The following is a 14,165-nucleotide window of genomic DNA, read 5'->3' on the forward strand; positions in this document are numbered from 1 at the left end:
GAGTGTCTCCAAGTATCTGTGCAAGTAAAATGGCTTGCCTCCTGTCAGTATCACCCCAACCTCTTAAGGATACAGGAACTTGGGTTATGATGATAATTAAAAAAAAAAAAAATCATGTTCTTAGGGAACAGTCTAGTGGAAAGAGAATAGGTAAGATAAATAACATATGAAGTTGGATGTAAATAACTGATAACTGCTGAGGAAAACAATTTTTTTAAGGAAATGTTTAGGGATTAAAAACTCAAAGCAGGAGAGAAAGAAAGTAAGCCATCTCTTACTTACATGAGGGAAGAACGCCAGGCAGAGGAAACGGCAGATACAAAGGCCCCCATGGAGGAAGCATTCCAGGGAAGAAAGGGAAGGAAGCTAATATGGTGGAGGAGGTCGATCACAGATGAGATGTGAGCAGAAGTTACCGGGAACTCATAGGCCATTGTGACAACTCAGACTTACATGCTTAATGGGGATGTCTTGTGCACCGGGTGAGGGGAATGAGGGTGGGGCAGTATCAGACATATCGAGACTATTGAAGTTATCTAGTCAAGAGAAGATGGTTGTTTAGCTCGGAACAGTAGCAATAGAAGGGATCAGATTCTAGATGTATTTTAAAGGTAAAACAGCATTCTAATCCCGGGAAAGAGGGAATGAAGGGTGAACAATGAGTCCAAGGTATCTGCTCAAAGCAACTGGAAGAACTAAGTTATCATTTATTGATATAAATAAAATTAATATGGCTTAATATCCTATGGAGGATCAAGTTTTGGAGCAAGATCTTGCTCCAGAACTTGGGGCATATAAATTATGATTTGTGTATCAGAAATCTAAGAGGAGATATCAAGACATTTGTATAGATAAGTCTGGAGTCCAGAAGCAAGGTTGAGGTTGAAGATTTAAACATTAGCATGATTGGCATATCGATGGTATTTCAAGTCTCAAGAATGGATAAGATCATCTGAGAAGTGTGTGTAGATAGAAAGGCGATGAGCCCCAAGGTCTGTGCCCTTTTAGTATTGCCAGGATTTTGTACCTTAGGGAGATGAGGAAGAACGTCCAGGAGAATGGCAAACAGAACGTAGTGTCTGGGAATCCAAGTGAACAAAGTGTTTCCAGAAGGAAGAAATAATTAGTTGTGTTGAATGTTGTTGATAGGTCAGGTAAGATAGGGACTCAGAATTGGTCACTGGACTTAGCAATGGCACTTCATATGAGACAATTTGTTGTTTTTTTGTTTTTTTTTAAAGATTTTATTTTTATTTATGTATTTGACAGCGTGCGCGCGCACGTGAGAGAGAGAGAGAGAGATCACAAGTAGGCAGAGAGGCAGGCAGAGAGAGAGAGAGAGGGAAGCAGGCTCCCTGCCGAGCAGAGAGCCCGATGCGGGACTCGATCCCAGGACCCTGAGATCATGACCTGAGCCGAAGGCAGCGGCTTAACCCACTGAGCCACCCAGGCGCCCCATATGAGACAATTTGGATGAATGATTCTGGCAAAGCATGACCAGAATGATTTCAAGTGAGGATAGAAGAAATAACTGATGAGCAGCAAGCAGAGATAACTTATTTGAGTTTCTTGCTCTGAAAGGGAGGAGCAAAATAAGACCCTAACTCAAGGAAGGTATGTGATTAAGAGAGATTTTTCTTGGGTTGGTTAGTTTTCTTAAAGATCTAGAGAATGTCTAAAATTTTGTTATTGCCTTTTTCCCCACTCTCTGCTACTTAAATAGGGTTTTTTTTTATTTTTTTCTTTCTTTTTTTATCCTTACTCTTTTTTTTTTTTTGAAGATTTTATTTATTTATTTGACAGAGATCTCAAGTAGGCAGAGAGGCAGGCAGAGAGAGAGGAGGAAGCAGGCTCCCTGCTGAGCAGAGAGCCCGATGCAGGACTCGATCCCAGGACCCTGGGATCATGACCTGAGCCGAAGGTAGAGGTTTTAACCCACTGAGCCACCCAGGCGCCCCTATCCTTACTCTTATTTTAAACAGGTTTTTGGAGGAAGAAGAGATAAAACTATCTGGTCTCAGCATGTCAGTGTGTCGGCTTTAAAAAAGTTCTTACTGATTTTTAAATCCTCTTTAGTTTAAGAAAATTCACAATCATCTATCTATCTATCTATCTATCTATATAATTTTCCAGTTTATTTTTTGTGTTTTCTTGCCAGAGAGGAAGATTTTAATTTTCATATGGCTAATATATTGTCATACATATAAGTCTTTCTTATAGTTTGGGGGGGTTCTCCCAGAAAGCCTTCCACAATCAAAGATTAAGAGAAAATCTATTGTGTTCACTTTAAGAATTTTGCCAAATTCAGGGGCATCTGGGTGGCTTAGTTGGTTAAGCATCTACCTTTGTTCGGCTCAGGTCATGACCTCAGGGTCCTAGGATTGAGTCCCACATTGGGCTCTCGGCTCAGTGGGGAGTCTGCTTCTCCCTCTCACTCTACCTCTTCTTCCCTACTCATGCCTTGTCTCCATCTCTCTCTCTCTCTCAAATAAAGAAATAAAATCTAGAAAAGAATTTTGCCAAAGTCAACTTTACATATAAATCATGGATTGTGCAGTTCTTTATTAGGATATGAAGAGATAAAATATTTAGATTTTTGTACAACATAAGCAATTTTTAATTCCTTTCTGAATGCTTGCTTGCCTGAAGGTTTTTTATATTAAAATAGCAATTGTGTTCTTATGTTAGGTAATCCTGTAGAGGATACAGTCCTGAGGGATGGAGTGATTACTCCCACTAACTGCATTTATTGCCTCCACCCATTTTAATGGGAGTGTGAAACAGAAACTAAGTTGAAAAGATGCCAGCCTTTTACATAAAATAAACAGTATAGTCAGCAAAGGGCTCAAATAAAGTAGATTTCATTTTCACCTGAGGTGACAAGGTGAAGTTTATGAAGGTGGTGATATTAAACTTAAATTTAGAACAATGTGGGGTGTTTTGAAACATCCAGAATGAAGAGGTTATTTCTCAGCAAAATGAACAGTTTAGAGGTAGGAAAATGACAACGTAATCAGAATATGGCAAATAAAATTAGAGGAATTTAAGGAACTGAAGTAACATACAGTTGATGTCATTTAGAAACTTGTAAGTCAACTAAAATTTAAGTCGGGGGAATCTTAAGTAATAATATGACACACATTAAAACAGCCTAGGAAATAGATCTGCTGTCATCAAAAAATGTTAAGAAAATAGTTGAATGAACCCCTAAGGAAAGTATTAAATTGTCAGCTGTTATTCAAGGAGCAGGATTTTCTGAAAATAATCCACATACCTACTTTGATGAGGAGCTAGCCAAAATAAGTATTTCCTGGTGCTTCTTCCAGGTGTAAGGGTTAAACTCCAGCTTGGTTTCCCTGGACAAGCGGCTAACTCCCACTTCCTCCACCCCCCACAAGGGGCACTGCAACTTCCCAAGGTCTTCAAACTCAGGGCATCACCTGCAATGGCCACACAAACTCACAGACACACAACTTCCGCTTCTCTGAGGGAATATGGGAGGAGGGCAAACAGTGGCTTTTCTTGTCTTGCTCTGTGGTTTTTGTTTTTGTTTTTTTTTTTAAAGATTTTATTTATTTATTTGTCAGACAGAGAGGGAGAGAGAGAGAAAGAGCAGCAGGCAGAGAGAGAAGCAGACTCCCTGCTGAGCAGGAAGCCCGATGTGGGACTGGATCCCAGGACTCCAGGATCATGACTTGAGCTGAAAGCAGACGCTTAACCGACTGAGCCACCCAGGCATCCCTTGCTCTTTGTTTCAATGGTATCTCCTCTTCAACCCATCAACGGGACACTGAGAAATGCATCCTGAGTCCTATCGCAAGACACTTGGTGACTCCAAAGTGACCCATCTAACAGACATCAAACTATAAACTACTTTATGAAAACAAGGACACAAACATTAAGAAAACATGTCCCTTTTCCAACTATCACACTATAATATTTGAGTTTAACATCATGGGAAGAAATGGTATATATTCAAGATGGATTGTTTTTATTACCACGCTGGATAGGATTAGGAGGAAAACTTTTCCCATACCACCCTAGGTACAAGTAGTCTGGGGCCTGAAAATGAAATTGGCAAAGGTTAATTAATTAATTTTGTTGGAATTATTTGTCTGACTTAATGACTTTAAGAGAAGTTTAATTCACAGGCGTGTGGGTGCCTGGTATGAGGACTGGCTCCGCTTAAGTCAGCAAAGGGAAGGTAGATAAGATTTCTTCCTGAGAAGGGCCGCTATTTGTTCAGATGTTTTCAGTCTAAAGCTATCCTCATACCACTCTGGTGGGTTATCAGTCCCTTTAATAGCAAATATGCTTGCTTGTTTATATTTATGTAAGGAACCCAATACCACATTAAGAATAAAAAAAATTAGTCCTTCTTAAATGGTGAAAACTCAGTAACCCTGAACTGTATTTACTGAGTTAAGGCATTTTTGGTTCAACTAATATGCCCCTGTATGCACATCCGTATATCGTCCTTTTCTTAAGTTCAAATGCCTGTACAATACTTCAGTCTGAAAAACTGGCATGTGTCCTTAGCCAGAGATACTTAAATTAGTGATTGTATTGCTTTAAAATTTAATTAAGATCTCCTGAGCTCAAAAACCTCATTCCTAGGCAGTGGGCAAAGCTTAGGGCCATGTCACAAGATTTTGGAAGGCAAATCAGACTGGTCACATGGCCCAGTTCCCTCCCTCAGAACATGTGCGCACAGGAAGAATCTGATCAAAATAAATGTCATGTTCAGAAAATAAGAAGATAAACTCCAAAACGTCAGCCTATGGATTGTATGTGAAATTGGGAGTGAGACGGTTACAAGCCATTTCTTTGATGGAAATCTCCGGTCTGTCTTTCTCGCAAAAGGGTACGACCTCCACCTTCTACCTACAGATTATCCAGCTGTCCACACACAGCAGCTTCTTCCCTCCTTGTCCCCCTCAAAACAGGACTAAGACAATCATTCTGATCCACTGTCCCCCAGAAGCAAGTGGAAGCTTATGAAAGAATTGTGCAGAATATCTGAGGTATTTTTCTGAAGAACATTCCAGAACTAAATTTTCAGGCAATAATAAAATGTTCTAAAAATGTTCTTAACTGATTAATCAAACTTCCTTTGTTTACTGTTTATTACTGGATTTGGGGAGTAGAAACGAATGAATGAATGAATGAATGTGGAACTAAGGCTGCACAAGTTTAATAATAACTACTGTGTACTCAGGCCATCGCATGCCAGACTTCAGTCCTGAGAAGAACTCCCTATAAATAAACTCTAGGGTCCATTCCCTTGTCCAAAAACACACATCTTTTTTCAGCAGAGAAAAACCAGAATGTAAGTCTTGTGAGGCCTGACCTGTTCCAGTGCTCTAAATACATTACTACACTGTTGGCACTAAAAATTTATTTACAGGATCTATAATAACTGGTCAGTGCTTTTGAATGAAAATTTGTAAACAGATATCATAATTATCTCATGCTAGGATTGATGTCATTGTCACTTCTACATATAAACCTGGGCCCAATGGTCAGTGTGACTAAAAATGAAGCTCTACATAAAGACTCTGTCCTAACTTAGGATAAATTTCAAATCTATTGAAGTCACTCTGGGTAAATTCAATGGAGGCTTTCCAACACTATTCTTTGCAAGTGAACCATTTTATGACAAACCTGCTTTTTTATCCTTTGATACCCTAATCCTATTTCAGTTCTATGTCCCAAATTTCAATTGCCTTTTTCCATAGAAAAACACCACTTAGGAAATATAAACATGAGAAATTTTATTAAAAAATTTTATTAGGTATAGTTGACAGACAACGTTCCATTAGTCTCAGGTAAACATCATATTGATTCAAAAACTCTGTATGTTTTGCTAAGCTCACCATACAATGCTATTGCAACATCATTGACTATGTTCTCTGTGCCACACCTTTTATCTCCATAAACATGAGAAATGTTAAATGGACTAGTTGAGTGTTTGTGTGCTTGTTTAAGAAGATGGACATCAGTAGCAAAAAATTTAAAAGAATTCTTTTAAAAGATTTTATTTATTTATTTGACAGAGAAAGAGAACACAGGTAGACAGAGAGGCAGGCAGAGAGAGAGGAGGAAGCAGGCTCCCTACTGAGCAGAGAGCCCGACTTGGGGCTCGATTCCAGGACCCCGGAACCTGAGATCAGGACCTGAGCCAAAGGCAGAGGCTTAACCCCCTGAGCCATCCAGGCACCCCTAAAAGAATTTTTTAAATGCAAGAAAACTACCTCCTGCAAAGATGAGTGGCAATGAAAAGCCACATTCTTAATGAATTTCAAATACTTCACTTTTTGTGTTTGCTTGGTTAAATTTTTACATCACGCAAAGGCGGGTACCTGCCAATATGCCTGAAATTGAGGCATATTGACTATTTTGAGGGTCGAAAGGTATGATGTAAAGCAGGGTTGCTGCCCATGTGTGGAGTTGTATGAGGTTAATAATCATAATAACCACTATTTATTCAGGTTATTGCATGCCAGATGTTAGTCCTGAGGAAAACACCCTATAAATAAGGATGAGGAAGTTCTCCCTGGAATTGTTAAATTCAGTATGAAGAGTCTATAAAGAGTCTGGTCCTCCATTGTGAAGCTCAGGAAACTGATCATGTCCACACACACATTGTGGATTGCCTCCTATTAAATAATCTCATTTAAAGACCAATCCTCCTTCACCACGATCACATCATAAAAGCCATTTTGAAAAAAGGACTCTGTTTCCTTAGTCACAGATGTTTGGAGCAGCTACGCGTACAAAACCCAACCCAAACCAATCCTTGTCACCTTCCACTTGTGGTCAAAAGCACTTGGTTGCGCTTGGCACCCAGCATGACTGAGGTGGTTCAGTCATGGTCTCTTCTGCTGGAAAGTACAAAAAGGGAAGGGAAGAGTGGCTTTATTTTTTTAAAAAATGAAAATTTGGGAGCTGCCTCAAGCTGGCTTTTCATCTTGTGGGTAAGGAAAACAGATGAAGTCCTGCACAGAAGAGAACATAGATGCGTGGTGAAAAGCAAAGACAAGAGAGTAATAAAGACATCTGAGACCCTCATTCATACAAATCTACCTATGCCCCCTGTAATTTTATAATAAATTCCCTCCTTTCACTCAGGTCTTTGATTTACATTTGCAAAATCTTTCTGAAGGGGTCACTCAGGGTAAGTTGCTTAGCAGTTCTTGTTTTGGTTTCCTCTTCAGAAAGATTATGCTAATTAATACTTCTAGCAGCAGCATTAGGTCAGGCTGCTGTAACAAAGTACCGTAGCGTAGACCTGTGGCTCATAAAGAAAAGAAATTTATTTCTCACACTTCTGGAGGCTGGGATGTCCAGAGTGCCGTTATGGTAGTTTTGGTAAGAACACACTTTCGGGTTGCAGACAACACACTTCTCTGTGTATCTTCACACGGCAGAGAGCACGAAGGTGAAGCAAGCTCTCTCCTGACTCTACGGGTACTAATCCTATTCATGAGGGCTCCTCACTAACGACCTCATCTACTACTAACCATCTCTCAAACATCCCACCTCCTAATACCATCACCTTGAGGGGTGAGTTTTCAGCATACTGTCTATGACAGTGTGAGACAGATAGCTCATTTCTCAACAACCTCACCCTCATTCTTGTATTTACTTTCTTTTATAATGGCCAATCTAGTAAGCCAAGTATGCTACTTTTCCTGTTTAAATGTTCATGTATTTAGTTATAAATAAAATAAAATATAAATAAAATTCATGAAGAAAAAGAACGTGAACCTAATTTTTCTAAATTATGGATCATTTCTAGTCTATGTGAATGAAGTCCTTTGTCCATTCTTTCCCTCCTATTTTTCTTGATTAACATTTATAATTGTTGCAAATATTTCCCTGCATATCATTTGCTTTCAGGTTTGTTTAGGTACCTGTGAGCTAGGAGAATTTAGCTTGTACTCAAGTCTACCATTTCCTCCTTGGTGGTACCTGCCTTTGCGTGACATTCTCAGGAAGGCTTTTTTTTTACTATTAAGTTATGTGACTATTTCTGGGTTTTCCTCTGGCATTTTATTTAATACTTAATATTAAAATATATTATCAAGTGGCACCTGGCTGGCTCAATCTGTTAAGTGTCTGCCTTCAGTTGGAGTCATGATATCAGGGTCCTGGGATAGAGCCCTGAGTTGGGCTCCCTACTCAGCAGGGAGTCTGCTTCTCCTTCTCCCTCTGCCCCTCCCCACTCCCTCCAACTCATGCTCCCTTTTGGTTTAAGTTCAGTATATAACCTTATTCATTCTCCAAATGGTTAATTAAAATGACTCCTTTGTTATATAATAAATCCTTACTTGTTTGTGTTTCTGTGCTTTTTATTCTATTTCATTGAACGATCAGGCTTTATAATAAGTATTACATTAATTACTCTAGCTTCAGAATATAAGATTTTATCTCCACAGCCTTTTGCCTCTCCATAAAACATTTAAATCGATAAAATTTTGTTGCAGTTAAAATAATTTTTGTGCTTGTTTTATTGTATTGATGTAAAATAGTTTAAATTCAAGAACTCCTTGCCAGTGATTAAATAAGGAAACTGGTAAAATAATCATCTTGAAGGATTAATTTTGCTTTGGGATTCTTTTCACGTCTTTTCTAATCTGAGCTTAAATTCCAAAGAATTAAAGTCTTGGTAATTTATTTGAAAAATATATATGCAAAGGCTGCCCTCTTGTGTCAATGTCATTTACATTTTGTCAATCACTTTTAAGTAGTCTGATATTTATGGCAAAAGGGATAAACAGAATCAATATTTTTGAACATTTTATTTGAATGTATCATTAGAAATAAATAATAAGATGGGACACCTTGGTTGCTTCGTAGACTGAGCAAAGAATTCTTGATTTCAGGTCAGGTCATGATCGCAGGGTCATGAGACTGGGTCCCCACACATATTGGGCTCCACGTTCAGCAAAGACTCTGCTTGATTCTCTACCTCTCTGCCCCTCCCCCATAAAGAAATAAATCTTTAAGAAAAGAAATAAATAAGAGAAAGTGAACAATCTAATGTTGCTCTCTTTTTTCTTTTCTTTTTTCTCTCACCTTTGTTGAATTGATAGCTCTCATATCATGACATTTTTCTTCAGCAAATTCTTTGCCATTTATAAAAATGTGTTGATTCTAATTTCAATGGTATTGACACATAAGACTTAAAAAGGACTAAACATCCTGTAGTTCTCAAACATGTATATCTATGTTAGAGAGGTGTTTCTCTGTGGATAGCCCACCAATAGCATTGTCCTTTAATATTCACAACCAGGAAGAGGCTAATCTGAAATTCATATAACATGACCTCTAGTCCAAGAGCAGGAAATACTAGTGTTATTGGAGAGAGTCAAGCTGGAAGAGACTTCAGAAGACCAAGAGGCTTTGAAAAACAATAAGAAATTGTTATTGAAAAGTTTGGTAACATAGCTTCCTGTCATAATGTAAAGAATAAAGAGGGTATTTAATGAATTCATGGACCTAGCTGGAGAGATTTATAGATAGAATGTGGAAAATTTCAACAGGCTTCTGGTTTCCTATAATTAAATACAAGATGGAAAGTGGGGATGGGAAGAGGAAGAGAAACTAAAGAAGGAACTGTACCATTTTCATTTGGATTTTAAGAATTTAGACGAAATATAAAGGATCCGAGGATTTGAGGTTTGAAAATAAATTTGGTTTTCATCCTCAGCTATTCCCAGAAAAAGATTCTCAAAGAAAGAAATAGCTTTAGCATGTATAAAATCTAGAACACTACAAGAAATTCAGGGTAAGGATTGCAAGTGTGCAGCTTCCATAAATCCCCTTATTGAGACTTTAAAAATGAAGCAAAACAAAACAACACAAAAAAACTGAATGCATCCCTCTTAGGGCTCTACAGGATCATATAGATTTACCCCACAGCCTCCTTATTGTGGCTCTTGGCCCAAGGTCTCTCCTTTAAGAGCCTGTTTCAGGAAAGGAAGGAAGGAAGGAAGGAAGGGAGGGAGGGAGGGAGGGAGGAAGAAAGGGAGAAAGAAAGAGATAGAAAGAAAGAGAAAGAAAGAAAGAAAGAAAGAAAGAGAGGGAGGGAGGGAGGAAGGAAGGAAAGAAGGAAGAAAGAAAGAAAGAAAGAAAGAAAGAAAGAAAGAGAAAGAAAGAAGAAAGAAAGAAAAAGGGAAAAAACCGTGTGTGTGTGTGTGTGTGTGTGTGTGTGTGTGTGTGTGTGTGTGGTTTATGCTTAATGTCATGAATTTAAAAAGTAAAAAGTAAAAAGAAGTCTTTGGATTTTCCCAATTTACTATGGGCAGGAAGCAAGCTGAGAACCTCACTTTGTTGCAAAACTTGGCTATCCCATCTAGATAAAAACCCAAAATGCAAAACCAAGAACTTAGAAGGCAGTGCCAAGAACCAAGGAGAATCATTCCCAGGAGCAAACTGTCCCTAATTTTGGATTTCACAATTACTAACCCCAGTTTGCCTCTGATTCTTTCTCTACTGGAACTGGAGATCCTACTGCACTTATTTTTGGCTCCCCATCATGCGCTCTTAGAAAAACTTTAAAACTTTAGGGACTCCTGGGTGGCTTAGTTGGTTAAGCCTCTGCTTTCGACTCAGGTCCTGATCCTGGCATCGAGCCCCACTTCAGGCTCTCCGTTCGGTGGGGAGTCTGCTTCTCCTTCTCCCTCTGCCCCTCCACCTCCCACTGCTTGTGCTCTCTCTCACTCATGCTCCCAATCTCTCTCTCAAATAAATAAATAAAATCTTAAAAAAAAAAGACTTTGAAACCAAAAAGTTCTCTTTAGTTTACAGCTTATTGGAGAGAGAGAAGAACCATCCCCAGAAGCCAAAGAACCGCACCCATGCCTGGATCTGGTTTAGAAGACGACCCCGAGCCTGATGCTGTACCATGAGAACCCCAGGGGTCACAGGAGGGGCTGAACGTGTTTTCTGTATAATCAGAGAGCAGGCAGATTCTCACCCAATAAAGGTGACCATAAGTTCTTTGGCATTCTCCTCTTTGAATTAGGGGGTGTTTGTATCTTCCCTTTGAATCTGAATGGGCTCTCTGAATGCTTTGGCACAGAGAATATGGACAAAGTTATTAAGTGCCAGTTTCTGGGTCTAAGCCTTAAGTGACTAATGGTTCTGCTTTCTGTATCTTGGAATACTCACCTTCGGACTGTTGAATCTTCCTGTAAGCACTTACACTTCCTGTAAGTGTAAGTGGAGAGGTCCTGAGATGCCCAGAGAGGGAAAAGAGCATAGTTGACTCCAGCCTTCCTACAATTCCTGCAAAGTGCAGGCAGGTGAATGAATCCGTTTTGGATCCATCAGCTGAATACCACCAAAATAACTCTGGCGAACACCGTAGGGGGAAGAAGAACTTCCCAGCTGAGCCCTGCCTACATCTCTGACCCACGGAATCATGAAATATCATAAAATGTTCTGATTTTTAGCCACTTAGGTTTTAGCCACGTTGAGGTCATTCATTGCACTGTCTTTGGTGACGGGAACAACGCTTCAGTGTGAGACACCTCAGTCTGCGCCGGTGGGACACAGAGAGAAAGCATCATGTCATTTTAATAAGGAAAAGAGGAGGGGCACCTGGGTGGCTCAGTGGGGTAAGCCGCTGCCTTCGGCTCAGGTCATGATCTCGGGGTCATGGGATCGAGTCCCACATCGGGCTCTCTGCTCAGCAGGGAGCCCGCTTCCCTCTCTCTCTCTCTCTGCCTGCCTCTCTGTCTACTTGTGAGCTCTCTCTGTCAAATAAATAAATAAAATCTTATAAAAAAAATAAGGAAAAGAGGAACTCCTATTTCCCTTGCTCTTCTGGGGGTGAACTTGGGGCCTCGTGTGCAGGTATCATGTGTTCCCCATACAATACATTTTTTCCTGCACCACCTTTACTGGGTTTGTAAGCTTTTTGAAATTTGGAGTTCAATAACTGGGGACTATTTAGATGTAATACTCTACATTTTCCTCTCAAGCTTTATTAATAGAGATTGTTATGTTTTGGTCACTCCTTGTTGTCTCATATCTTTGGAATTCAGATGCAGCTTTGGAGGGGATATTTTTTCATCCCTCTCTAAAGTAGCTCTGCCAAGCCCAATTTTCAGAATCTTAATGCAATCACATTGGTTTTATTTGCTTTTAGATACTAGTGAGATGGAGAGGCAAGAGCTGATTTTTTTTTTGTCATGTTCCATTAACCAATGCAAATAACTTTCCATATGCTCACCGAATAATTTAAATGCATTTCTGCAGTCAACCTGCCTTGAATCTTTTGGCAACTTATCTGTTAACTGGGGAATTGAGACCTCTGTGGCACCTCTCCCTCCTTACATTTCGAGAATGAGTAAAATTACAGAACTTCAACCCTACCAGTTAATCTGTAAAATTTTTAATGCTCATTTAATTTAAACCATAAAAGATCCCATTTAATCATATGCTATATCCATAAACAGATATGTTTAAAACCTAGTCTTAAGGAGTCTTGGGAAATCACTCGCTTTAAAGCTGTTCTAAGAATTTTCGTATTCTGCTTGGTGTTGATTTTTGGCCTCTTCTCTGAGCTGGCCACCCGTGAAGCTGTCTCTTGGCCTTCTTCCCTCACAACTAAGTCTGGTTGGGGCAAGCCACACAACCTAGAAAAGCTTCAAATCCATTTTAATCTTCTCAGGTAGAGTAAGATTAAAAAGCTCTGTTCATCTCATGAAATGTCTTTTATTTCTTCACATTTCATTCAGGGAGACAAAGTAGTCTCCTCCCATCTTTTTTCTGAATTCATCCTGTTTATTCTCAGTGACTGTCATGCAGATGCAGCCTTGTTATTCTCAAGCTTTCTTTCTTTTTTTTTTTTTAAGATTTTATTTATTTATTTGACAGAGAGAGAGATCACCGGTAGGCAGAGAGGCAGGCAGAGAGAGAGAGAGAGGGCGGGGGGGGGGGGGGGTGGAAGCAGGCTCCCCGCTGAGCAGAGAGCCTGACATGGGGCTCCATTCCAGGACCCTGTGACCATGACCTGAGCCAAAGGCAGAGGCTTAACCCACTGAGCCACCCAAGGGGCCCCTATTCTCAAGCTTTCTAACTCCAAACATCTAAGTGGTTTTAGGTGCCCTAATATTCCAAGAGCTATTAAATTAGAATCTAGATCTAAGATAGTGTAGAATATGAGGTATTATATAAATAAGAATCTGGATTCTATAGCTGTTTTGTGATTCTATCAGAGTTCCAAATCCCTCAGTAGACTGGATTATTTTGAGATTCCATCCAAAGGAACAGCTGTGTACTGACAAGATGTCTCTTCCTCGGGTCTCCTCAGTGCTAATAAAGGAAGACTCCATAGTTCTGTGACATTCTGGTGAGAGCTTCACCATTCTCTCTCCCCACAGCTTCCCCATCATTATTTTCCCCGAGACCATCAAGATTAGTCTTCTTATGGTGTTCATCTTGATTTTCTTCAGTGGTTACAAAAAGCACATTAAGTTATTCCTCATCTCCCAGACTACTGGGACCAGAAATTTGGGGAACATCCCTTCTTTTTACCCATATTCTACCCCTTCCCAATTCCTGAACTTCCTGCTGTGAATTTAGCATTCAGCCTTTCAACGGAAAAATCCTATCTCCCTAACCTGTTCCCATACTTTCTTGCTCTAACTAAAACTAGATTCTCCTCTGAGGACACGGGTTCCCTTGAAGCCTTCTCAATGGGCGACCGTTTCCTCACTTCATGCATTGGCCCTTTACTGCTTAGCCTGGAAGAGAGGTCATTGTCTCTTTCCCTGACATTGCCACTTCAAGATCTTTCTCCCTTCTTCTCTCATTCCGAATATATCTCCTGCCATACCTCTTCATTGCATCATTTACTACTTTCTCTCATTTCCTGAATCTAACTCCTGGCTCACTGTCAGTGTCTTTAACACAATTTGCATCAAAATTTCAGTGATGGCAATGAACACCCAGCAGATCCTTCCAAAGCATTGGTCTCATAGTTCCCTGAACTCTTCTAGAAGCTTCTCAAGAGTTGAGAACTCCTGTACTCATACACTCACTCCGACGCTCATACGTTAGACTTTTGCCCCATCACCAAGAAATGCAACTTCTCCATATTTCAGTTTCAAGAATTCTACACTTCACTGAACAACTTCTATCTTTCCATT

The sequence above is a fragment of the Meles meles genome, chromosome 4 (assembly GCF_922984935.1).
Source record: "Meles meles chromosome 4, mMelMel3.1 paternal haplotype, whole genome shotgun sequence".
In the NCBI taxonomy this organism is placed as follows: Eukaryota; Metazoa; Chordata; class Mammalia; order Carnivora; family Mustelidae; genus Meles; species Meles meles.